The 25,719-nt window shown below is 35.8% G+C and overlaps 1 protein-coding gene across 4 annotated transcripts in view; it reads left to right on the forward strand.

Moving 5' to 3' along the window:
- The window catches only part of LOC5568664 (Kv channel-interacting protein 4), a 102,547-nt gene that overhangs the window by 56,878 nt on the left and 19,950 nt on the right, over positions 1–25,719 (forward strand). Inside the window, exon 1 of one of the 4 annotated variants that reach the window (XM_001652449.2) lies at positions 2,275–2,356. The exons of 2 other annotated variants lie outside the window; for them this stretch is intronic. The gene's annotated coding sequence lies outside the window, so the exon portion shown is untranslated. Of the gene's footprint in view, positions 1–2,274; positions 2,357–25,719 lie in introns of those variants that run through there. One more of the 4 variants, XM_021850073.1, reaches the window with a different exon arrangement.

Raw genomic sequence — 25,719 nt, forward strand, 5'->3', positions numbered from 1 at the left:
CAGTTTTCTCCCTTTTTCTCCAACTATTCCAGAGACTTTCCTGAAGTTTTTCTACGCACGAACACGTCGCATCTCTTGTCGAATGCAACAGTGGAAGAATTATGTAAATCCGTTGACCCGTTCTCAAGCCATTTCGTGACATACAAACACCATTTCATTTTTATTTATATAGATTGATTGAATTTCAGTCTCTACTATCAAATATTGAAGAAAGTCATGGAATATATGCTATAGTGTTGTTAAAATCTTAATTAAATCATTGCGATTATTAAAAAGTATGATTTCTCATTATGAGCCCCAAATTGATTCTCGCCTCCTTGATTTATACGTAGAATAATTTTATCGCTTATCAACTTAAAAAAAGGGTACTACCAAATTTTCTATTATTTTAAAAAAGCTATTTAATATCGAATTGAAAAAATTGCAACAATGTTGTACTTTGTGTTGGCCATGACAATTTTTCTATATCCCAACCCGCAAAATTTGGAACAAACAATGTGAATGTACTAGGTTTATTGATTATTTTGCGTTTGTTTCGATCGCCGTTTGATTCACTGAGTATAAGCAAAATATGACAATACATCATTCGAATCATTAATGATATCAAGTAAATTTAGTAAATTTCAAATTTAAAAATTAATTGAACCTTCATACAAGCGTAAAATTGAAACGAAATTTTCAATTATGATTTTCGGTATGTTCTTACTTCAAATGAGTAAAGCAGCCTGCGGGCCAGATTTAAGAAGAGTCTTCAAACTCTTCGCGGGCCGCATAAAATGACGTCGCGGGCCGTACGTTGGGCAGCCCTGGTTTACAGGCCATTTCCCCCAGGGAACCGGGAATTCGGAACATTCCGACATGTGGTCAAGTTATTCAAATACATTTGAACCACCTTTAGACATGATTTGCAAATTCATGCAAATTGATATGTCACAAGCCAGGTTTCAGATTCGCCAATCACTTCCACCAATGAACCGGTATTCGGAACAACCCAGCATGTGGCCAAGTCATCCAAAAACATTCTAACTATTTTTATTTAGACTTGGTTTGCTAAATCATGAAGTTGATTTGTCGCAAGCCATGGACTCGAAAATAAAAAATAAAACAGGTTGTGTTCCACATGGGATGTAAAGCCAACGTAAGAAGGTGTTCAAAACGATTTTCCCAAACACCAGCTAATTCAAAACTGGCTACTGACTATTTTGTTCGAGATCAGCGCAGCGAATTGTATAGTGTGACAGTTATGCGTAGAAATACAGTAGTGGGACAGTTATGCGTGCAAATTCAACAATGGGACAAATTGACTTGGCTTGCTTTTCATTGAGTTTCCGAACAAAGTTAATTTTTGGTGTGTGTTTTCTAAAACTATACGTAAAAATAAACTGTTTAATGACAAAAAGTAACATGGGACAATTATGCGTATAACGGCAGAACAGGATCTGATTAGTATTCCGAGGAGGAACAAACAACTCGCGATAATCTATGCATACTATATTTTGGTTTGATACCATAATTAGGTTTTGTTCAGTAGTCAATACCTCAATTTGGTATTATAATGGTATTGAAAAAAATGTTTGAAATAATTAAAAATACTTCCTTTTGGTATTCGACATTTCACTTTTATATGAAAATCCATCATGTACTGTTTAGGTATTGCAATATTTGATCTAGTTATCAGTTTGGTGTTAGTAGAATATATATGAGTTATTATTTGAGGTATTTTACCTCTTGTGCAGGGCTTATTCATATCTCATTCAGGTTGTAAGTATTGGAAATTATCTGGTATGGAATACATTAGTCCGCTATTCTTCAGCTTTTTCCTTCTGCACAGGGTGGGTCAAAATCTAAGTTGGAGTTGGAGTGAATTGGCGTAACATCGCTAACGAGGTTTTATCAAATTAATTGATGTAATATTAAGTAAATAAACAAATACATACTTTGGAAAAGAATGAATGATGTCCATCGAATGTGGTATTCTACACCACAGTGGAACATTTCCAGCGTCTCGTCCATCAACCGCGTGCATTTGTATGTTATCGCACCATGCGTTTATCAATCTACCGAACCCGAAACCCGAACGCCGCCACCAAAATGCGCAGAATCTCTCATTCTATACATAGCCAGCGGGGTTTTCTCATTGTTCTCAAAATTGCCGTTGCCTTTTCAACGCTTTCCACGCTTTCCACGCTGTTACTGATACCGAAGCTGGGCCTGTTTACATGTCGGTTCCGTCGAATGCAATCATATGTTGTGTGTCAGTTTTCTGCTTTATCAGTAACACTTTCGCACACAGTATCTCTGGGTCGGTGGAAAGTTACGGACTGTTTGCTCCCGAGTCGGGTCGGTCAAATTCACGGTCGGTTTTTTCTTCACTGAATTGTGTTTTATTTTATTTTGCGCTGATTGGGGAATGTCGAACGTCGCTTTGGGTTCAAGGCAGTGAATTAGCAACAGTGCCAAGCAAGATCTTGAACCCAGCTGAAAAGCGTTTAAAAAATGGAAGAGTGTAGAATTTCTCCCTGGGTTTTGCGTGAATAGATATCCTTCTTTCAAAAATTCAATCCAGTTGTAGGAAGAATATTTAGTGCAATGAAGTGTAATACCGTATTATATAACACCTGATCCTTTTGCTGCTAAACGAGATGAGCCAGAAGCGAAGTGGGTGGACAACGACAAGGAAAATTAAAGTCAAGAGCTTTCATCCCAGGAAAATAAGTTACATGGCTCAAGTGGTACCTAATAGGGAAAAGGCTGCAAACGTGACGTATGGCGAATGCGAAAATGCTTAGAGCAAAAGGAAGGAAGTTGTACAAGAGCGTTTTACTCGTTGCTCGTTTATGAGATTGTTTACTTACACCCCTCGTTTTCATCGTCCCGCTCTTCGTTGCTCAACGTGAGAAAAAGGCACAGCCATTGGCTGAGTCAGCCCGTTTTGGTGCATAAGTGTGTGCAAGTGTTAAAGTGTAAAAGTGCATTTAAAAACGGAAACTACACGTTGAGAACTGGTGAACATCCACTCCGTGACTGTCTTTTGCATCAAAGGGCTGCAAAACGGTGTCGTTTTAGCCAGAAAAAAAAAAAAATGAGTGGATTGCCATGAGGAGGACAGGACCAACTTCCAACCAACATAAACAGGAGTAGCAGTGGGGTTGTGGATATCCTATTTCCATTTTTGTTTGGTATGCTTTGGTTAAAGTTTTATTTTCATTTTCCGAATGAATCATCTCTGAGCTGAAAAGGGGTAACGCAATGTTGTTTGTGGACGATGATGACAGTGTCAACTTGCTTTGCCTCGGTCTGATGGGGCGTAGCTGTGAAAAGACTTCTTGGAACTGAACTCACCTTGAGCCCCTTTCTGAGTATTGTTGGCTGCCGTTGATGATGCAGATAAATGTTCTGTGAAAAAGTATTATTACGGTTTAATGCGAACGAAAATAAATCATTATCCGCTCAACTCATACAGCACTGGACAAAATTATACAAACTCAGTTTTTGATCGTTCGTTTTTGTAGAGCTGCTCTCTTCACTTTTGTAGTACACGGTTCGAACAACACGTTTTAACTTCTGTGGCATATGATACACATAATTGAAGTATGACACGTATGATATATTTTTACAAAATGTCTAATAAATTTACATCTTCTTTGATGCATATAAAGGAAGTGAACCATTTGACATTAACAATTAATTAATTGTTATTAATATTATATCACAATAAAGAACAAAAATAAAAAAAGAAAATATGCGTGGCGCGAAAAGTTTTCGCGCTGACGATCTTAAAAACGCTTGTTGATCGTCGCAGCTACTTCAAATCGTTTTGGTGTCTTCGGCGCCATCAAGTCTGAGACAATCAGAAATAATTGTGTAAAAGACACCAAATTTGAAGTATGGGATTATCCAAAAATGACGTCTATCATTAGGGGGAGGGGGTGGGTCTACGAAAGTGTGACAGTACGTGTAGAAGGTATTGGAAGAAGCGTGACAGAGGGGGAGGGAGGGGGGGGGGGGTTTCTAGAAATCTCAAAAAACGATGGACGTCATATTTGAAGCATCCCTATCTGCGACAATCTACATGCATTTATTTTCATTCATTTATTTATTTCCAGTAGCGTAAGGTTTAACCTTTTAAATTACTACATTCGGCGACACATTGCAGATTTAACATAAATAATAATTTCACAGTTTATAATTAGTTACATCGAGTACAATAAAGTCTTATATTTTAGGAAGTTTTAAAGATTGCCGTCGCGATAAATAATCGCGCAATGCACAGTACACGCCGGGACGTGAAAGCCGTAAAAACTGACTTTTACATCACGGCGTGTAATTTTTTTGTAATCTTGTTGTCACGTTTCTTGAAGAATACATTGACGGATTCTCATGTGCGTTGTCGAAAATTTCTATTATGAAAACAAAACTTTATGTCTGATACTTTTATGTTGTTTTGATGATAGACTACGAATGTACATACGACAGGCAACAAATTGGAAAAACTGATTATCATTATCTGCATCATATGTTTCGTAGACTCCTTCATTGCCCACAGGAGTAATAATTGAAAAACCCGTTTTAAATAATAATTTTATTTGGTTCTTTCATTGACAAATTCACACTACAACACGACAAAACTTCAAGTTACAGCAAATGATGATGCTTTCTTCAAATTGCACTACATTGATAACCTAACAAAACATTGCTAGAAACGGTGGCAAACTATTTTTCAATTTTTCGGCAATCATCCGTTTTTCTTATATGAAACATGACACTATGGAGGCCATCCAAATTTCTCTATCTTGAAAAATAAAACAAAAATTAGGGTAGAAGCACCGGTTTTAACCAATTCAAGAATATCGAAACTGTGCAAAAATTTTTTCCGTGTTGAAAATCGCGATGGTCAATATAGGCTACCAGAACTAGTTTCAGCCAGTGTTGGGAAACTCGTGCTCGCGAGTAAAAAAATACTCATTCTCGTACTAGTTCGCGAGTAATACTCACAATGTGAGTTACTCATTCCTTACTCCTAATCATGCGAGAGTATGACGTCATTACTCTCGGATGAGTGAACAAGTTACTTTTTGTGAGTATGATGAGTAACCAATTCCCGAAGCAAAATATTGTACTTTTGTATGTTTTATACTAGGGGGAAAACTCTATAAAGAAGAATATAAATAATTCATTGTGTTAACCGCTGCTGCCTACTTCTATATTGTTATATGCTTTTTAGAGCAAATTTTCGCATTTTTAGAGAGCATTTGTGAAAACACTTATCAAAATCATAAGTTTTCCAGAAACATAATTAAGTTGGAAAATTTCTACACTTCCCAGGGTAAGGAGTACTATTGGTACTCCGCCTTATGATGCGAATGCAAAAATAGTCAATTGACAAATGCAGCTCATAGTTGATAAATGTTGAAATGCTCATAAGTACATTAAGCTAAGAAGCAGGATTTGACCTAGTAGAGGCCCAACGCCAGAAGAAAGAAAAAAGCATTGACGATGCAACAGTGCGGTGCGTACACAAATTCTCTCTGCTCTAGGAAGTATTTTAAAAACAGTACTTCTCAGTGCTACAAAAACAGTACTTCTCAGTACTACTTTTTCTACTATTGATCCATTTACGATCCTTGTTTGGACCCGTGCCTTCGATTTTTCGTTGGACCCGTTGGCGACAGCTAGCGATGGTAATCCTTCTTGGACACCGTCTTGGGAAAAAACCTCTCGAAGGTCACGTCTTCTTTCGTTTATTCACTAAACATGGTTGCAACAACAAACAAAAGGAAGTGGGATTCCTTCCAAAAAAGTGGGATTTAAAACTGTCACTAAATGTGGCAGGAATGTAAGAAAGGACGTTTCTCCGGAATGCGCGCTTTCTTCCAAGGGTAAAATGGATAATGTTGATAATTGCATCGAAATGAGCAACTTTAATAAAAGTGATCTGAAAAATATTAGAGCTTTGGGAAAAGTAAGGCTTACTTTTGTCCGTGTTACATGGGAACATTTCCAAAACCTGGAGGAAATTTCCAGAACCCCACTCAGTGCCGTCGGTGTCAAACGTGGGGTCGTGGTATGAAACATTGCCGCGTGGATTCTAAATGCATGATTTGCGGAAGTACTTTTCACGCTAAGGACGTTTGTCATGTTAAGGATAATACCACAAAGTTTGTATGCGCAAATTGCGGGGGTCATCATAAGTCTTGCTTTAGGAATTGCCCTTTGCGTAGGCGAGTCGTCGAGGCTCAAGCCAGGCATATGAGCGGTAATGTTTTTCGTTTCCGGAATTTCCCTGGTAGAGTTTCGAACAATACTCACTTCTCATTTAATCATTGCTTGATCAAGAATCATACCCTCCAAGTGGATTATAATTATGCTCATTCACAAACTAATTTTGTTCCGTCGGGTGGATATACCCAAGGAAAATCTTGTCGTAGCGGGTAATTTAAACTTCTCCACTTGGCATACTACGAGTATCCGTTCTAATTGTTTCAAATCAAAAGGAAAAAAAACCCTGCCGTCACAGGAAACTTCTATTCCGCCTCTTTGTCTACAGAAAATCCTGACGGAAAATCATCAGATAATGTACCTACTTTTAGATATATGTCTCCCTCTGATTTTAATTTTCAATGTTCAAAACCACCACTATGACTGGAGCAGTAGGGCGATTCAAATTTAAAAAATGCTTGAAAATTCAATCCCCCATATGCTCCTAACCATCCTCACCATAAAAATAGTGTTCTGTGATATTTTCAGCTTTCTAGATGGTGATTTAAAGGTGGCCCAAAGAGAATGTAGGTTTATATGGTAATTACTATGGAGAAATTTTGAGAAATGTTCCATACACGCTAGTACTGTAATGTAAGTAGAAACTTATCATCCCATAGTGAAAACTCATTCTTCAAACCTTAGTGAAGGATGTTGCTGAAGAAACAAATCCCCTTCGAGCTAATTTTGTTTGGGATTTTTCTACATGTTTGCAGGACTATAACCCCATATTGAGATAAATAATAGCAAACAAACTCATGAATATCTCTTCTGCTATCCGTCGGAATGAATTTCTCTCTTCAGAAAATTTCTTTATTATGGTTTGAAGAATGAGTTTTGACTATGGGATTATAAGTTTCTACTTACATTACAGTACTAGCGTGTTTGGAAGATATCTCAAAATTTCTCCATAGTAATTACCATATAAACCTACATTCTCTTTGGGCCACCTTTAAATCACCACCTAGAAAGCTGAATATTTCACAGAACTCTATTTTATGGTAAGGATGGTAAGGAACATATGCGAGATTGGATACTCAAACATTTTTAAATTTTGAACCGCCCTACTGGAGCAGTTATCGGATTACGTTTTAATGGATCCAAATATCCAGAGGATAAGCTGATTAATTTTTTAACAGCTAATAACATACATATATCAGTTATTATTGAAACTTGTTTGAAACCTGGATCAAAACTTAAAAGAGATCCATACTGTTTGATTATCGTAATGATCGACTTGATGGGGCATGTGGAGAAGTTGCATCATCATTCGTAAAAAATCAACTTTTTTCGGCATTTGAAACTAAGTTTTTGAAACTTCAGGAGTTTCTATAATACATATTATTGATGTTAACATTTCTTTACAAGCAAATCTTGATATTGACAATGCTCTTGAAACTTTAACAAGTTCCATTCTGGAAGCAAGGGCATGGCAATACCTTATTGTGAAGATCCGTCTTAAAAACGTGAGGAGAAGGTAATTTCAACGCACTCGAGATCCTGGAAAAGTAAATTAAAAAATGATTTTCTCAACTAGGAAACGAAAAAAAAATAAAATAAAATTCCTCAATTGAACCCTGGCTCTAAGCCCTTTTAGAAATTATCAAAAAAATTAAAAAAGCTCAGAAGTCAATTCGGGCCTTAAAAGAGGAAAACAAATTATTACTAATTGCGAAAAAGCTCAAAAGCTTGAAAAGCAGTTTGAAAGTGCGCGCTTTTAATTTAGGATTCACTAGTCCAATAAAAAATCAAGTTACACAGGATCTCGAAAATATTCTCAATCAAGAGAACGTTTTTGAAAATTCCTGGGAGACTGATTCGGAAGAAGTTAGAACCTGGGAGGGAGAAACCAATACAAAATTTATCTACGTCAAAGTGAGCCGAGATTTTGCTGTCACGAAGTGTCACTGTGAGCCCGAATCTTAAACAGTGGACAAACATAATAAAAGCGCGTAATTAGTCAAAACATATTTTTGCATTTCATCAAAAGTAACAAAAATCGAATAAGAATAAATTCATGCACATTCAAAAGTATCGTCACGAGAGCACCCTTTATTCTAATTGAATATAGAATATATTATATAATGTATTTGAATAAGCATCTTCTTACCGTTTTCACTAAAAATGAAAATTAAACGCATAGGTAGAAAACTGTGACCCTTTTCCAATGTTTGTCCAGAAAGATCGATAGTACACATCAAATGAAAACTAGCGATTTTCACCAAGCCTGCCTTGATTGTCGTTGGCCAACTGGAGTTATCTTGCAGTTTGGAAGAACTTTGTATAAAAGTTCGTGTGTAGTATCTGTGTCTCCCTCCATGGTGAGAACTATTATTGAAAAAATAAAAAAATATGAAAGCTCCTGGCGATGATGGAATTTTCAACATCCTCATCAAGAAACTTCCAGAAAGTAGCTTATCATTCTTAGTTGATATATTTAACAAATGCCAGTAAACTTTTTGAAAAGGTTATTTTGAACAGAATGATGGTCCACATCAACGGAAATTGATTTTTTGCCAATGAACAGTTCGGTTTCCGCCATGGACATTCGACCACTCATCAACTTTTACGTGTAACAAATTTGATCCGTTCCAACAAATCTGAAGGCTATTCTACTGGTCTTGCTCTTCAAGACATAGACAAAGCATTCGACAGTGTTTGGCATGAAGGTTTGATCGTACAATTAAAAAACTTTAATTTTCCAACATAAATTGTTAGAATAATTCAAAGTTGTCTGTCAAATCGTACACTTCAGGTTAATTGTCAGAACTCCAGATCTGAGAGACTTCCTGTGAGAGCTGGTGTTCGTCAAGACAGCATTTTGGGACCAATATAAACAATATTTTCACATCTGACTTATCTAAGTTATTTCAGGGATGTCAGAAATCCTTGTTTGCGGATGACACAGGCCTCTCCGCCAAAGGACGAAGCCTGCGTGTCATCTGTAGTCGATTGCAAAAATGTTTGGATATGTTTTCTTCATAAAAAAAATGTAAATGTAAAAATGGAAGATTTCTCCTAATGCTTCCAAAACTCAACTAATAATAATCCTACATAAACCAAAAGTTCTTTATTTGAAACCTTAAAGTGGACATGTTGTCACGATGAGAGGAGTTCCAATAAATTGGTCAGATGAAGTTAAGTATCTAGGGCTCGATAGATAAGAACTTTCAAAAATCACATTGAGGGCATTCAAGCCAAATGTATCAAATATGTAAAATGTCTCTATCCCCTTATGAATAGAAAATCAAAACTTTGTCCTAAAACAAGCTTTTGATCTTCAAACGAATTTTCAGGCCAGCCATGTATGCTGTACCAATATGGACTAGCTGTTGTAATACCAGAAAGAAAACTCTGCAAAGTACTCAAAAAAAAAAAAAAAAAAAATTTTGAAGTTTCCTCCTTGGCATAGTACCAATGAGTTACATAGAATATCTGATGTTGAAACATAGGAAAAAATGTCAAATAAAATAATTGATAATTTCAGGCAAAAATCGTTACAATCTTCTATTGCCACGATAATGTATTATATATTTAGGTTAAGTTAGGTTAAGTAAATTGAAAACATGTAGGGTTCAATGAAAATATATGAAGCAGTTTCTTTAGAAGTTTCCACATGAATTTCTGTAAGAATCTATAGATGAATTTTTGGAATAAAAAATCTAGTAGAATCGCTAAGGAGGTTTTGAAGAGTTTGCTGCATGAATTTTTTGCACTAACACCTCTTATTACGAATCTGAAGAGGAATGCCTGAAAAAATGCAGGATGTACCTAAAGGGGATTGTCAATTGGGTTGTTTAGTGATGAAAAATTCGCAGATTTTTGCAGCTTGATCGAAAGAGCACAGTTTTCTAAGTGTAACACGATTTTATTGCGCTTTATTATCTTAATTTTGATATATGACAATGACAATGACATTTCCATTTACATAATGACAGCTCGTCCCGGAGTAAAATTTTCCGAGGGGTGATTCAAACACGATTTCCATACGAAATTCAAACGTGTTTTAAAAATAGTTCCAGGGCACGGAAAATTATGAAACTTTGGATTCTGGCTCAGTTTTTAACGTAGAATCAGAATATGTAAAAAAACAGGATACCCCTAAATAAGCCAATTATCTGAGGAATTTAAGCCACTTTCTTGTAGCAGAACTCGAACAATTTTGAAACCAACATAAACAGAAGTAGCAGATGGGTTGTGGATATCAATTTTCCATTTTTGTTTGGTATACTTTGGTTGATGTTTTATTTTAATTTTACGAGTGAATCATCTCTAAGCTGAAAAAGGGGTAACTCAATGTTGTTTGTGGACGATGACAGTATCAACTTGCTTTGCTTCGGTCTGATGGGGCGAAGCTGTGAAAAGGCTTCTTGGAACTGAATTCACCTTGAGCTTCTTTCTGCTGTTGATGATGCAGATAAATGTTCTGTGAAGAAGTATGATTATGGTTTGATGCCAACGAAAATAAATCATTTTCCACTCAACTCATACAGCAGTGGACGAAAATATACAAAGGCTTTTTTTGACCATTTGTTTTTGTAGATCTTTCTTTTCTTCTTTCTGGTATTACGTTCCAGCCTGCTTTTCTGCTTATCTTATGAGCACTTCCACAGGTATTAGCTGAGAGCTTTCTATGCCAACTAACCATTTTTGCATGTGTAGCAAGAGTTCGAATCTTGTGTGGGACAAAATTTATGCCAGTCATATACTTATGTTTGCAGAAAAATACACACTCAATTTTCATCAACAAACTGCCGAACTGTTATATACCCAAAAAAGCGAATTTTCGCAAAACTAATGAAAAAACGTTAAACTTTTGTAACATTCTCCGCACGATCAGGCAAATTTTGCAAAATTTTAAGCTAATAGGTATGTGGATTTTAGGCAACTTGTGGGCTTCGTAGCCATGCGGTTACTGTCACCAAGGCATTTAGCCGCATCGTGCTAAGAAGTGTGGGTTTGATTACCGTCTCAGACCGAAAAACTTCTTGAGGATTATGTTCCGACTGTGCCACTGGGCGTTGCATGGTAATCTGTTGTCTAATGTAGTGCTTCCTTCAAAGAGCTAATGGCCCACTGGAAGCATTAACGTTCTTCTTCTTCTTTCTGGCTTTACGATCCAACTGGGACAAAGCCTGCTTCTCAGATTTGTGTTCTAAGCACTTCCACAGTTATTAACTGAGAGCTTTCTTTGCCGATTGACCTTTTTTTCTTGTGTATATCGTGTGGCAGGTACGAAGATACTCTATGCCCTGGGAATCGAGAAAATTTCCATTACGAAAAGATCCTCGACCAGCGGGATTCGTACCCACGACCCTCAGCATGGTCATGCTGAATAGCTGCGCGTTTACCGCTACGGCTATCTGGGTATTATCTCGCTGAATCTAACTTTTGTCCCACTTAACAGCATAAATAAATTTTATTCTTCTCGATAACGATATCTGATTATAAATAGTTTTGTCTTATACTGTAGATGCAGAGAAGGGTAGCTTACAGTGTTGCTAACACATTTCCCTCTTGAGAACGTACGTACATATATGTGCCATAGCGATAACACTTTCATTTATGATCGAACAATAATCGTTAATATTTTGTGGCTTGCTAATGGATTACATTTGATTGATATGTTGCTGTTCCAGTACTACCGTGGTTATCGATGAGGTTGAAATCTAAAACATTTTAGCAAAGGGGGAGAAGATTTCGATCATGGATGAAAAATGTTGTTGCGCCAATGTGCAAATGCCAATGCGTTATTGCACATTCATGTATACTATTATTTTACTGAGGAACCAAGGGTGTGCATAAATGATGCGAGTAAAATTATGATTTTCTTATATTCTGTTAGTAAGTGAAGTTGGGTCACCGAATGCAGTTTTTGTCACCTACTGAGTATAGGATTCATTGCTGTAGAGTATAATATTTTCAACGTGGTGAAATGACTCGTTCTTCCTGAAAGGGTAAAAACGCAAAAAGTCCGTCATGTAGAACGCCTTGAATGTTTAAACCTCAATTTTCATTGTATTTTATACCCAGTCTAATTACGAATCTATTTTTCGTTGGAAGATATCCGGAACTGAAATCGATTCCACCAAAGGCAATCTATCCTCTTGCTCACTGGGTTACCCTTTATTAATTGAAGATACAGCTGAGAAATCGCGTTGTTCGGGCAATTCTTTTTCTACCCCCATTGATATACCTAATAAATCTATAAATCAGTTGAATTACTCCTCCATCCATCCGGTATCGATGCCACTTTCACGTAATCATAATTAGATTCGTACCGGGTGTTGAATTCATGAAAAAAACGACTCCCATATAACCTCCACCTTCGCCTTCATCTCTCGAGCACCTTTCACCTTGGCCGTTTAGCCGAACAAGGCTTTCCCAATCACGATGAAAATTTATTTATGTTCCTTCCTTTCGAACCCTTATCAATCCTTTCCACGTCCTTCTGGGCGTAGATTTATACATCCGTCTGCCAAGCGAACGTTCTTCTTGGTATTTGCGTGCGTTTATTAACTCCCCACCCACAGTACCCAGAAGTTTTCTTGCTACGTGTTGCAGAAAACGTGAGAAAACGAGTGATGTACCGTAGATTCGGGGGAAATTGATCATCGTTGCACATGATTTCATTTCTTACCAATAGAGCATAAATGACAATGTAATATCAAGTGAATTAACGATTTTTGTCATAACATAACAGTTTGTGGGCTTCATAGTAGCATCGAGTCAAGAAGTGATGGTTTGATTCTCGCTTCAGTCCGGAAAACTTTTCGTCAGAAATATATTTCGATTGTGCCACTGGGCGCTGCATGCTAGTCCGTTATCTAGTGTGGTCCTTCCTTCAAAGGACAAATTGTTCACTGGAAGCATTAGCGTGTCGATGTCTTTTTAAAACTATTGTCAAAATGTGTTGTAAAGTAAGCGACATGAAGAAACTTCTAGTTTTAACGAAGATGTAAGATCATAACAACCTGTGAGTATGTGAGGAAGCACAACATATATTACAGAAAGTCAATTAAACATTGAAATTTGTACCTGTTTGTTAGATCTTAAAAAAATTCTTTTAGAAATACCTACATTAAGGCGTTTTAAGTGATAATCTTGAAATTCAATTATTCAGTATTTTCATGGATGTTGAATAAGTAAGAAGTAAGCGATCATATTCGAACTCAGATACCCAAAATTTTGTATACAGGGTTGTATATCAAACGATCTACGTATCAACACATAATCCATTTCACCCCGGATCAATCGAATTTTTTATTTTATTTTAAAGATATTTCTTAACATTCAAAACCCCTTGATAGATAATTTGATACGTAAGTCAAAGACTCAAAGATGTTCACCATCGTACTTGTTTTCTTGCATTTAGTTTCCAAGCACTGGTAACATTATAGAAAACAAGCATGAAAAACTGTGACAAATGATCAATTTAACCAGAAATTACGGTAGTCACTAACTCCCGACTAAGATGTATTAGGCTGATGGTATGCGATGAAAGGGAAATATTTCAGCAGCGTTAAAATTGAGTTGTTCTGAGGGCGCTCTTTGGAGAAATTCTTTGGGTGTAAATATGGATGAATACATTTGGGTACGCCATGGGTCAAAGGTTTTATTTGAATAAACGATGGTACATTTTGCTTACCAGTCAACTTCAATGGTAGCAGCTTTCCAAGAGCGTTATTCAAAGAAACCGTAGCGGAGAAAGGCCTTCTTGGAAGGCGTTTTTGATGTTTAAAGCTGATATATCATACTCATATGGCACAACAATGTATAAAATACACTTCAGGACATATTAAATTAAGTAAGTGCAATTTTTGATTTCATAGATTTAAAGATGATAACGTTCATGAGAAGATGCTAAGCAAAGAGATTAATGAAGAGATCTTTTACTTCATTGAGTGAGTACCTCAGCAAAGCTCAACATTGAATTGAAGGCAACAGTAACATGTGTTGATATCAATATCAATATTAATAAAACTTAAAAAGGTACCGCTGTCCCACATTATATGATGATTGCTATAAGGACAATACGTATAGTATTGTGAATGCAACGAAAAAAAATCTGGTTCCAGCTTCAGTTGGAGAAAATTTTGCATTATACGAAAGAAAACGGGAACTTCAAAAATGAATCCTAGGATTGACCTTCAATTATGCATTAAATTTCATAAAAGTGTCACTATTTTTGTTGGTGAATTCAGGCAAATATGTTCGGAAGAATTTCTTGAAAAATTTGGTCGATCCCTGCTTAAAGCAGTGTTTGGATGTGTTCTTAGTGAAATTCCTGGAATATGTGAAAATTTTGGAGGATAGAGGATCTGCTGAATTATTATGATTAGATCTATTACATGTAGTATTTTCATAGCCTATACGATTTTTTAGCTTGTCCTTGAAGTTATGATCGGATTTTAACATGGTTTTCAGCAAAATATCAAGATACGTATATTTTGGGATATTTATGGAAGTAACCTTGGAAGAACATCAGGAGAATTATTAGGCGCAATTTCTTAAGCTTTCGCTCGTCGCGTAAATTTTTGTAATGCGAGTAGTTGCGCGTTGTATTTTGTACAACACCCTTGGTTTTTCATGTTCAACATAAAATACCTCACGATCTAGATTAATCATAGAAAAACTATCTTCGACAAAGTTGTTTAGGAGATCAAGGGCTAGAATAATGATAACCCTTGAGCTACTGAACAACTGTACCATCTTTCTAAGTGGTCAGGTTCCTAAAATATCCGCAAAACAAAACGTTCATGCCCCCTAGCGCTGCCTGGGGGTAATATCTCGAATCTCTTGCCTAGAATAATGATACACAATAAGCTCATTTTACCGGAATTCGTGAATTTCAACAGCTGAACAGTTCGGTGAAATAAAACACCGTAATTCCGTCGAAATTTTACAAATTCCGATGATTTTTTTAACCGAATGCTGTAAAAATTTACCGTACTCCGTATTTATTTTACTGAACTGTTCAGCTGTTGAGATTTTACAGGAATCCGTAAAATAATTTTAGTGCGTGTCTTTGAGCTACTGAACAGCTTTATCGAAGACGCCATTTTCTAAATGAACCGGCTCCTGAGATATCTGCAAAACAAAAGTAAAAGTTTCATGCGCACTAGTGCCACCTAGTGGTGAATAAAATAAGGCACCATCAGATAGCGCCCGGAACAACTTTACTGAACGACCGCGTTTCAAAATTGTTTGTATTTTGAGATATATGGATTTCAAATTCTAGTCTACTCGAACCGTATATGGAACATTCATTATCATTATTCTGTGTACATTTGTTGATTTTACCGTATTATAGAGGGCCATACAGTAAACAAAAACTGTTGAGTAATGTTTTTGAGATTCTTGAGGAATACATTTCGGTTTGGTGTCGATAGATATCTTTGTTTTAAAATAATAGCTGTTATACAAAGTACAGAGACAGCCCGAAGATTAAGAGGTTTTTTTAAACAATTACCACAAATACTGTTAAAAATTAAAGATTTTTTGTAGTGCTTCTAAAAAATAATCCTGAAGTGATTCAAAAAATAATCCCTTCCGAGAGTTCCAATATTGATTCCTTGGTGAGTGCAAAAGAGAATTGCTGAAGAAATGCATTGATAGATATGAATAGATAACGAGTTGCCTTCAGTGGATCTCTTAAACGTCTTCAAAAAGTACTTAGTTTGGAAGAAGTATTTGCAAGAACAATTCATACAGCAATATTTTGAGCTTATATGGATAACTCATAAACATGTTTAAGGAAACTCCCTGTAATTTTTGGAGATTACAACAAATTCGGGAAGAGTTCATAAATAAAAAACTGGGAAAATTTTCATAGTGATTTTTGAGAAAATTGGGAGATTCATTGATGATTCTTTGAAAACGTTCAAAGTACTTCTTAAACTTTTTCTAGAAGCGGAAATGAAGCGGAGAAATTTCGAAAAACACGTGAAAGAATATTTCAATGATCATCTAGAGCAGTTGCACGGGAATTTGTTTGATAATCTCTGAAAATATCCCTTGACAAATTGTTCGTTTTGTTTTTGATTGATTTATTTTAGGATAACGAGAAGTTCTGCTGGCCAACTCCGTGCCAGATGTCTTGTAAGTTTCGAATATTTGACAGATTGTTTGCAAGATCTTTTGAGGATTATAAATGGATCCTTTGAATGATTTATGGTAAGTTCGTTGAACCCCTTTTTATGGATTCCAACACTTAAATAAGAAGTTTGTCCTGTATGTATTAAATTTTGCAAATTATTGAGGTCAATCTTTCAAACGCATTGGATATATATAGAAAGCGTTGTGCTTGGATGGGCATCTAATTCTTCCGAAAAAGGTGCACTTTGCGAAAAAGGACCACGTGATTATTGAGCTGAAATCTAATTCAAGTTAACTTCTGCGTTCATGAGTCCTCTCATGGCGTAGTGGTAACGCGCCCCAACTAGAGATCGGGGAGTCGTGAGTTCGATTCTCACTGAGAAGACTTCTAACTTTTTCGCAAATCTTCACATCAATTTGTCCATCTAATCCAATTGCAAATTATATGTAATGTTTAGCTTTTCGGTGGTTGTTACAAACTATTAGTTTATTGTCGATTTGATGGTTATACAATTATTTTGTCTGTCAAAACCATAATAAATCACACATTGATCGGTTACTCGCGAGTAAACGTTCCCGAGCTTAATGATACTTCTTTTGACATGTTCTCCCGAGCAGACGGGTGCGGACTTACTCACACCTAGCCAATTCGCGAGTCAGTGATGTTTGTTATGCGTTTGTATGCACTCGTGAGCTGCTTCGTGATGCGAACATTTCCACCACTGGATTGACACGTAGCGAAAAAAAAACCACTCTGCAGTAACACCTTTTTTTCATACGACATAAATTATTGGCTGCCATTTTATTTTTATATTGCCTACCTGATCCATCCGAGAAAATTTTTTTTTTTTTTTGCAAGCCAGGAATCTTTTTTTTGATAAATTGCACGCAACTCGATATAAATAAAAGAACTTGATTATGTTTAGTAAATTCTGCAATGGCCATGGAACTTGTAAATTCTAATCCGGAAGATTTATCTTTGTAATAGATGGCAAAGGGATGGATTGTGCACTGTGCATTTGCCCAGTGAAAACCCTGAATGGGATCTTGTATAACAAAAGAAAAAAAATCTGATAAATCACATATTATTATGCACTCATTTAATTTAATTTAATATCTTTCAACCAGGTCCATAACACAACGATCTGCTTGACGCCACTGTTTGAATTGCAAGGATTCAATATGATTGTTACTAAGAAGTGTAATCAGTTCCAAAGTCAATGTTTCTTTACCCGGGCAGTGATCGCAATTGTGTAACCAAAAGTTTTCTTCAGGGTTCTGACAAAGAATCTAAAGAATAGATAAGAATGAAATACTACTTTGAAGCATTTTTTTACTTTTAAGAGTTTGGAAAATCAGTTTGACATTTTGATGATAAATGCAAACTCAAACAGTATGCGTACCACTCGTACCGGTTAAGATACAACATTTGGGCCGATTGCTAGCAAACATCAAGAACCCAATTTTAATTAAAGGTAAATGCTTTTTAAATATGGCGTATGCCTCTTGTAAATTACAAAGAACTAGTCTACGTTGTACGTTAACTTTACCACCTTTGTCAGATTTAATTATGTAGTCCCGTTTCCCGGGACATGCGTGGCTTATCTCATTGGTGTCGTAGAACTGTCTGACCAGATAGCCGTAGCGGTAAACGCGCAGCTATTCAGCAAGACCAAGCTGAGGGTCGTGGGTTCGAATCCCACCGGTCGAGGATCTTTTCGGGTTGGAAATTTTCTCGACTTCCCAGGGCATAGAGTATATTCGTACCTGCCACACGATATACGCATGCAAAAATGGTCATTGGCATAGTAAGCTCTCAGTTAATAACTGTGGAAGTGCTCATAAGAACACTAAGCTGAGAAGCAGGCTCTGTCCCAGTAGGGACGTAACGCCAGAAAGAAGAAGAAGAACTGTCTGACCAGCGTAAATGTTTCTTCAGCCAGATATGCCCTAGTCATTTTTTTACGGGTATTGACATAACCCTTTCCTTTTTATGGAGTTCTTTTGCCTTTTCAGCAAAATGTTGAGAAACATCTAATTCCATCCTTATACTATATGCTGTCCAGCCTCTTGGCAATGTAGTACGAATCCTGTGTTTCTCGTCTCTATCACGTCTAACCATGATTTTTTCTTTGAGCTGAAGAATGATATCCGCATCATGTGTCGAGGATGCCTGGAAAATATTGGATCCAATTGACTCAGCACTTCTCGATTCCAAAGTAAATAACGTCTCTGCAAACAAGTTAGAAAAAAAGCAAAGTTAAAATCTTTTCCAAATTTTAAGCCTACAGTTATAAAATGTATCTCAATATGAATACAAAATTCTTACCTTGGCTACTACATGCAGATATTTCAGGGAATCTCGAGCAATCTCCTTTGGTTTTACTCTCTCCATTAGTGATAACAACATTTTGGGATGGTCCAGCAATACAAGTTTGCTTAGGATTATACAGCTTCATGTAGCAAGTTTTACATATGTAAGAAGTTTTGTAATTGAGCTTATTTTTTTCAATTACAACTAGACTTGTAAGCTATGATTTATAGCCCTTACAAAGTCCCATTTGAACCACACTTATATTTCATTATGTAGAATGTTTTCTTTTAAAACTAAAAATCTAGAATTTTTTATATATTTTTTAAGTAAAAAAATATTAGGGTTTTATATTTTTTCTGAAAAGTTGAAATCTTAAGTCCTTATTCCATAAGAAAAAAGATTGGAAATCGGTTGAGCTCTTCAAAAGCCATGATTTTTTTTAAATAAAGAAAATATGTGCTGAGACCTACAGTGTGCGCCAATAAAAATTGACTGATTTTTATTTTCAAAAAATGTATCTCAAAAACTAAAAAAACATACATTGTTGAAAATTTGACATTAAAGAAAAATGAGAGCGGCAATAGCCCCTTTGGTTACAAGGCCTTCAAAACACGAAAACAAGTGTTTTTTTTTATTTTTGTCATGCAAAAAAGAAACAATTTTTGTTACATTTTATATTTTTCTCAAAAATTTAAAATCTTTAGCTTTCATTTCGTTAAAAAAAAATTGAAAATCGGTCAAGCCTAATAAAAAATCCAAAAACACGTGTATCCTTATTTCGGATAAGGAACAAAATAGCATATTTTCACGGAATTCGATGACCCACTAGATCGGTTATTCATGGGATGGCTGCATTACAACAGTAAATCTTCAATTTACAAAGTCTGTTTTTACGTGATTGCAATTTATATTACTTTTTTACGAAGTTTGAAAATCAATTAAATCAATTTCAATTAAATAAGAAATTGTGAATTAGAATGATTAGTTTCGCGAAAATAATCTTATTTGTGTTCATCTTATGCTTTGTAGTTTGGTTCTAACGTGAATATAATCTAATTTATGAATAATTATAACATATTATTGGATACACCTTCCATAAACTTCAGAATACTCTGAAATAGTGTCCAGATCTACAAGTGTGATCTTTGGAACTTTGAAATATTTGAATATGCAAAGAGATCAGAGCAATATGTTACTTTGATTTTGTTGTTGTATTGTTGTGTTGCATTTGAGTGATGTTCTGATCGGGGAGGGGCTGTGGTTAGAATTCACACCTCTCACGCCGAGGACCTGTGATCGAATCTTATCCCCGAGCTGGTCACTTATGACAAATGACACTTGTTTGTGAGTGTCTCGATATCAGAATACGGTGAAAATAAAAAAATGCTCAGAAATGTTTGAATATTAAATATGGTACACTAATAAATACATCAAATACATTAAATGAATCTAATGCTGAAAAGTCATCCAAGAACTTCCGGAAAGACAGTCCATAAGATAACAAGATCTACTAGCGTAATAACTGATTGTTTGATAATCGATACACGTCCAGTATACTCATGTTATTAAGCTGAATAAATTGTTGAGATCAAAGGGCGTAAAGGATTCCTGAAATATAAGTTATAGGATCTACGTATAACTCAGTATACCCTAAGGGGTAAGAGTTATATGTAATAATTCATAAAGATCAACATACAAGGCCTGTACTTCACGGAGTCCTTATAGGATCAAGACCATCGGTATGAATCAAAACGATACTCCGTTTACTTATGTCAATGGCTAAGAGTCTGTATCATAATCAAAACCTATCAAACCAATCACTGGTTACGCTGATAGATCCTGTCGCCTATATTGGATGGAGTCCTTGGAGGATCAAGCACATCCATACGAATCAATTCAATACTTCGTTTATTTAAATGGAGGGTAAAAATCTATGACAACATTTAAGACCATCAATATACAAATTCTTAGGCTTGTAGATCCTTATGCTTGTATTCCATTGCGTCCATGGAGGACCAAAAACATCGGTACTTAGCCATAAAATGCCCTGTTTACTTATATGAATGGTGAGGGGTTTGTGCCATTTTAAAAACCATCAAAAGATTGCTTGTCACACCAGTAGAATGAAGGTATTATTCCATGAAGTTCATTCAAAATATAACAATCTTCTAAGGTCCAGAATTGTGACTTATTCTTCTACTTAGAAATGATGAATCGATCTCCATATGTCCAAAAATTATAGGAAGATCTTAACTGGCACACATTTTAGTCTGAATAGGAATCAGATAAATCAATATTATGCCTAGTTTTTTTTATATGTAGACCCCAAAAGAGAAAACCTCATATTACAAACTAAGCTCCCTCGTTTTACAAACTGATTCAATTTACGAACCCCCAATGGTTTCTGAAAAACACCAAAAATGGTCTTACGTAATTAATGGACGGTTGTCTAACAGCTTTTTTTTTCTGTTGTTCGTGAGGTGAATCGAAAATCAAACCAGCTACCATGCGTCTCCATGTGCTCCATGGCTATTGAAACTTTATGGAACAAACAGTTTTCGAAATAATAATTAATCTTCTAGCTGTTCAGCTGTATACCTATAAATAAATGAAAGCCAAATTTAGTACTATACCAATTAATTCCTCTAGACTATGTATTCTTTGACAGATACGCATATTTTTAACTCAACTGTTAGGCCGTTTTCAGTGTCGTGTTTCAGACTCGACATTTACATTTCGGAAAATAATTTAGGGATTGATATGTTAGGTTCAATACAGCATTCACTTAACTTCTTCGTCTTCTTCTTAACATTACGTCAAGAATTAAGATGCCTATTCAATTAAAAAAATGTTTCCATAATCATACATGCTTAACTCTTTTATACAGAGAATGTGATGAATTCACACACATTTGTGATAAAGTTACACATTTTTCAATGTCATCTCTCTAGCCCGTGTGTGAAGCCGATGTGGCGAATAGTGTCGTATGCTTTTCACACCTGGAATCCTTCTAACTCTTCGCATTTGAGTACCATGGTGTAAGGAAGTGAAAAGGGTCAGTTGAAGTAAATCTAATTAAACTGCATCTATCACATTTACGAGCTTTGGTTTATTTATATGGATACATATGTATATCGCTGGAGGCTCGAGGGTATCGCTGGAAATACGTGAGTTTGTTACTAAACACGTAGGTACCTGTTACCGAAAGGTGATCAGCGAAGCAAAACCGACGGTCTTCTACAGGGAAAATATCTCTCGAAAGCAGATTGATTCAGTCAGTCAGTGTGTCGGTTACATATCGTTATTTTCGAGCTACCCTAGAATAGGAAAGCAAACAAATCGCCTCTTGGATCTAAATATGTACTTAGTCTAGCTATAAATGTACCTATCGACTATCTAAATTTACCATCAAAGAAGGCGAAAAACAGTAGAGGAGATTGTTCTAATATGCTCCGGTTGAGATATGCGGGCAAGAAGATAGTTTGTCTGCATGCGTCTCCATGCGTCAGTCGCTTAGGCGTATTATGTCACGAAGTGTGGGTTACATTCCCGCTCTAGTCGATAAAATCTTTTGTCAAACGAAAAATTCATCATTGGACTACTGGGTATTTCGTGTTGTCCGATGCCTAATGTCTGTAATCGTTCAGTATGTGCAGCCTTGAGCTAAACATGGTGTAAATTGTCTTTTGTTTTGAAAACATTTTTCAAAAACATACTATTTAAAAAAAAGCATCCTTAGACTTTAGACCCATTTTGCGCCAAATCGTATTTCAAGCTTGCAGCGCTCTTTTTTTTTTCAAAATTATGCAAACGAAAAATGGCATCTTCTACAAAAAAGTGTTGTATGGATAACTTGTAGATAATTGTGGAATTTACGGCTACGCAGTCTTGAAATGATTAAAACGAGTTTTATTTCAATCCAACTTTTCGACACGGGGATTGTATCGAAATGTTGGGTTGAAATAAAACTCGTTTTAATCATTTCAAGACTGCGCAGCCGTAAATTCCACAATTAAAATTACAGTCGATTGCTCCACAAAAAACTTGCAGACAATTGTCTTAATTTTTGAGTAAAAGTTATGATAAAAATCACATTTGTTGTCTACACTGAATAAAATTCGTAAACTGGTAAATTGGTGGTAGTCCATACGTCAAAAGATGAACAAATTTACACTTTTTCGTGTCTTAAATAAAACTCTTTAGCGTGTAATTTGCATACAAAACTATAAAAGTGAAAGTCACAATTATCTAAGAATTCAATAAGGCTTATTAAGTGAGTTAATCGAAGTTTAAAGACGGTTTAAAAAAATGATAGCAATTTTTTATTTTAATGAATTGTGTTTCAAGATAGGTTATTATTTTTACTACCAATTGTGCACATCACAAACACACACAGAACAAAAGAATTTTTTTTTCTCGCCTCATATATTTTTTTAGTGGGTCATTTTCAAACAAAACAACAAAAGTCATAATCATCTCAGATGAAGCTCAATAAATGAACCAAATTTGCCGGTGAAACAGTTTGGCCCATTCCAAAAGATAGTTCAGATAAATTTTGGAAAAACTAAGTGTGCAAAGTAACTTAGTTAGTCAAGGTCTTCACTACACATCCAGAAAGTATCATTACAATGTGAGAAGGTGCTGCCAACATATGTTTGAGTGCGAAATGCGCCTTCAGTAGCTCACGATAGGAATATGCTTCTTCAAAGCTTAATATAAGAGCTTGGGGACGGGCCTGGGAAGTGGTTAGAACACACGCCTCTTACGCCGAGGACCTGGGATCGAATCTCATCCCCGAGATAGTCACTTATGACGACACGAAAGTTAGGGTAAAGTGGCGCAAAAGTTCGACTGGGAATTTTTTTTAAAGATTTCTAGCTCAATTCAAAACAATACTTATAAATGTCATGGGGGTTCGAATGCTATTCAAGGAAGAGATTTTTACTCCAAATATTATAAACATTGTCTGAGATTTGGAAAATTGAAGCCTTTTTGTTGTTTTTAGAAAGAAATTATAATATTTGATCGAACTTTCATTGCGTTGAACCAAATATAGATAAACTCTTAGTCGATTTTTATGTGAGGGCGTTTCCAAGCATGTAAGGATACTTTGAGGTGCATTAATTTTTGCATAAATGTTTTTAAACTATTGTTGGCCATAGTGGGGCAAACGTTCAAATCAGTTGGGCAAAAGCTCAAAATGCAAATTGCCTAAAATCCGCATATTATCTTCAAATTTAGCGCAAATTGCCTGATCGTGCGAAAAATTCATCAAATTTTAATATTTTCACTTAGATTGGCGAAAAACTGCTGTTTTTGGGTAAATTACAATAAACCCTGTTCAGGGAAATTAGTGTGAATGTTTCAAACATAAGATTATAGCTGGTATAAAGTATGCCTGTCACTAAAGTATCGATATTTTGTGTTTCGGCCAGCGAACTTTTGTCCCACACTTGGTTCGAACTTTTGTCTCATCTGAGGGGCATATGTCGTTTTAGAACTAAAAATGGGTAAATACTTTGACACAAGTCTGTTCTGGAAAATTGTTGCCAATACTGTAATTGTTCACTGTGTGGTATTTACAAGGGTATTTTTTAACTGCTATTTTGTTTCTGGAAATATTGATTTAACTACTAGGAATTAAGTTTTGCCCCACCTTACTCAATAGTGACGACTTCGTTCGGAAGGAAAGTAAAGTCGTTAGTCTCGAGATGAACTAGCTCATTAACATTAAGTAATTCGCACAAATTCCTAGGTGGTACAGTCCTAGACCGTTGTATGAGGGTTGCCTCCTTCCCGTCTCACGGGAAGGATTTTAACAGCAGACCGTTATTATGAAAAAAAAAAGTTGTTCGTCAAATCCAAGCACAGGGCTCGATTCCTGAGGTCATTCTGCACCTCTGGACCAATTTTTAAAAAAAGCTCTAGAAGGAATCTCGAGAAATCTCGATTTGAAGTTTTTGACTAAAAATTTCAATATAATCCTTATTAAAAAAATTTCAATAACACTGAAAAAACCTAAAAAACGCTCAAAAAGTTGACCAAACTGTTCTCGACTAGTATATAACTGTTACCGTTGTTATTATTAGAAATATTCACAACTGACTTAACTTACCAGAGTAGCTTAAGTATGTTTGTACATGGCTTAAACCAGTAAACTTAGTTTAATAGATTGACATATAACAAATAAATTTCAATAAACGTGATAAACGTGAAACATTCAATGCTGAATACTCTTATTTAACAGCTCATTTTTCGACATTCGCGCCTCGTTGACCACCCCACCAAAGTCTGCCGTATTTGTTTTGCTTAATCAAATTTGCTTCTTTGTACATCTAGTACTACTCTTGATGTTTACGTCTAGTTTTGCACCGAGTATTGTTCTTAGCACTTTATGTGAAAAATATCCTGTTCAACATTCTTAGCCACAACAGGATTATAATTACACGGGAAACAGGATTGTCATATGTCACAGGTGTTCGCAGATTAACAAAATCCTTAACAACTTTAAACCAATCAGTACTATTTACTTAAGTATCAACATTACTAGGACTTTCCTCTATATACCTGCAACCATTCACTTCGTTTTATTTTTTCAGGATTCATTGTCAATCTGTTTTGATTTCTAGGTCGCATTCGACTCAGTAACGAAAATCTAGCTGTTGTAGGTAATATCAAAGATTTAAAAATAAGACTTAAAGCTGATTAAGCTGACAGATACAATCAAGTGTAGACGAGAAGCCTATTTTTTTATTCGTAAAATTACATGGAATGAAAAGACGAGTTTCCGAGTTTATTCTTCAATATTGCTTTTTGTCGCATATACTCCTTGATTTTGCAGACGATGACTTTATTGGAATCGATAAAGCAGGGTTAAATAGGATAAGCTTGTAATTCCATTTACTCTACCCAGACGTATATGGTTGCATGTAGAAAAAGAAGAAGGTTCAGATGTGTTGGTGCTGAAGCAGTGCTTGATGGAGTTGAAGATGAATATGTTGAAGAGCCATATAACACTTGTGACGTACGATAATAATGTTTCTCGTGTA

Source organism: Aedes aegypti, chromosome 3 (genome assembly GCF_002204515.2).
Source record: "Aedes aegypti strain LVP_AGWG chromosome 3, AaegL5.0 Primary Assembly, whole genome shotgun sequence".
NCBI classification, from domain to species: Eukaryota; Metazoa; Arthropoda; class Insecta; order Diptera; family Culicidae; genus Aedes; species Aedes aegypti.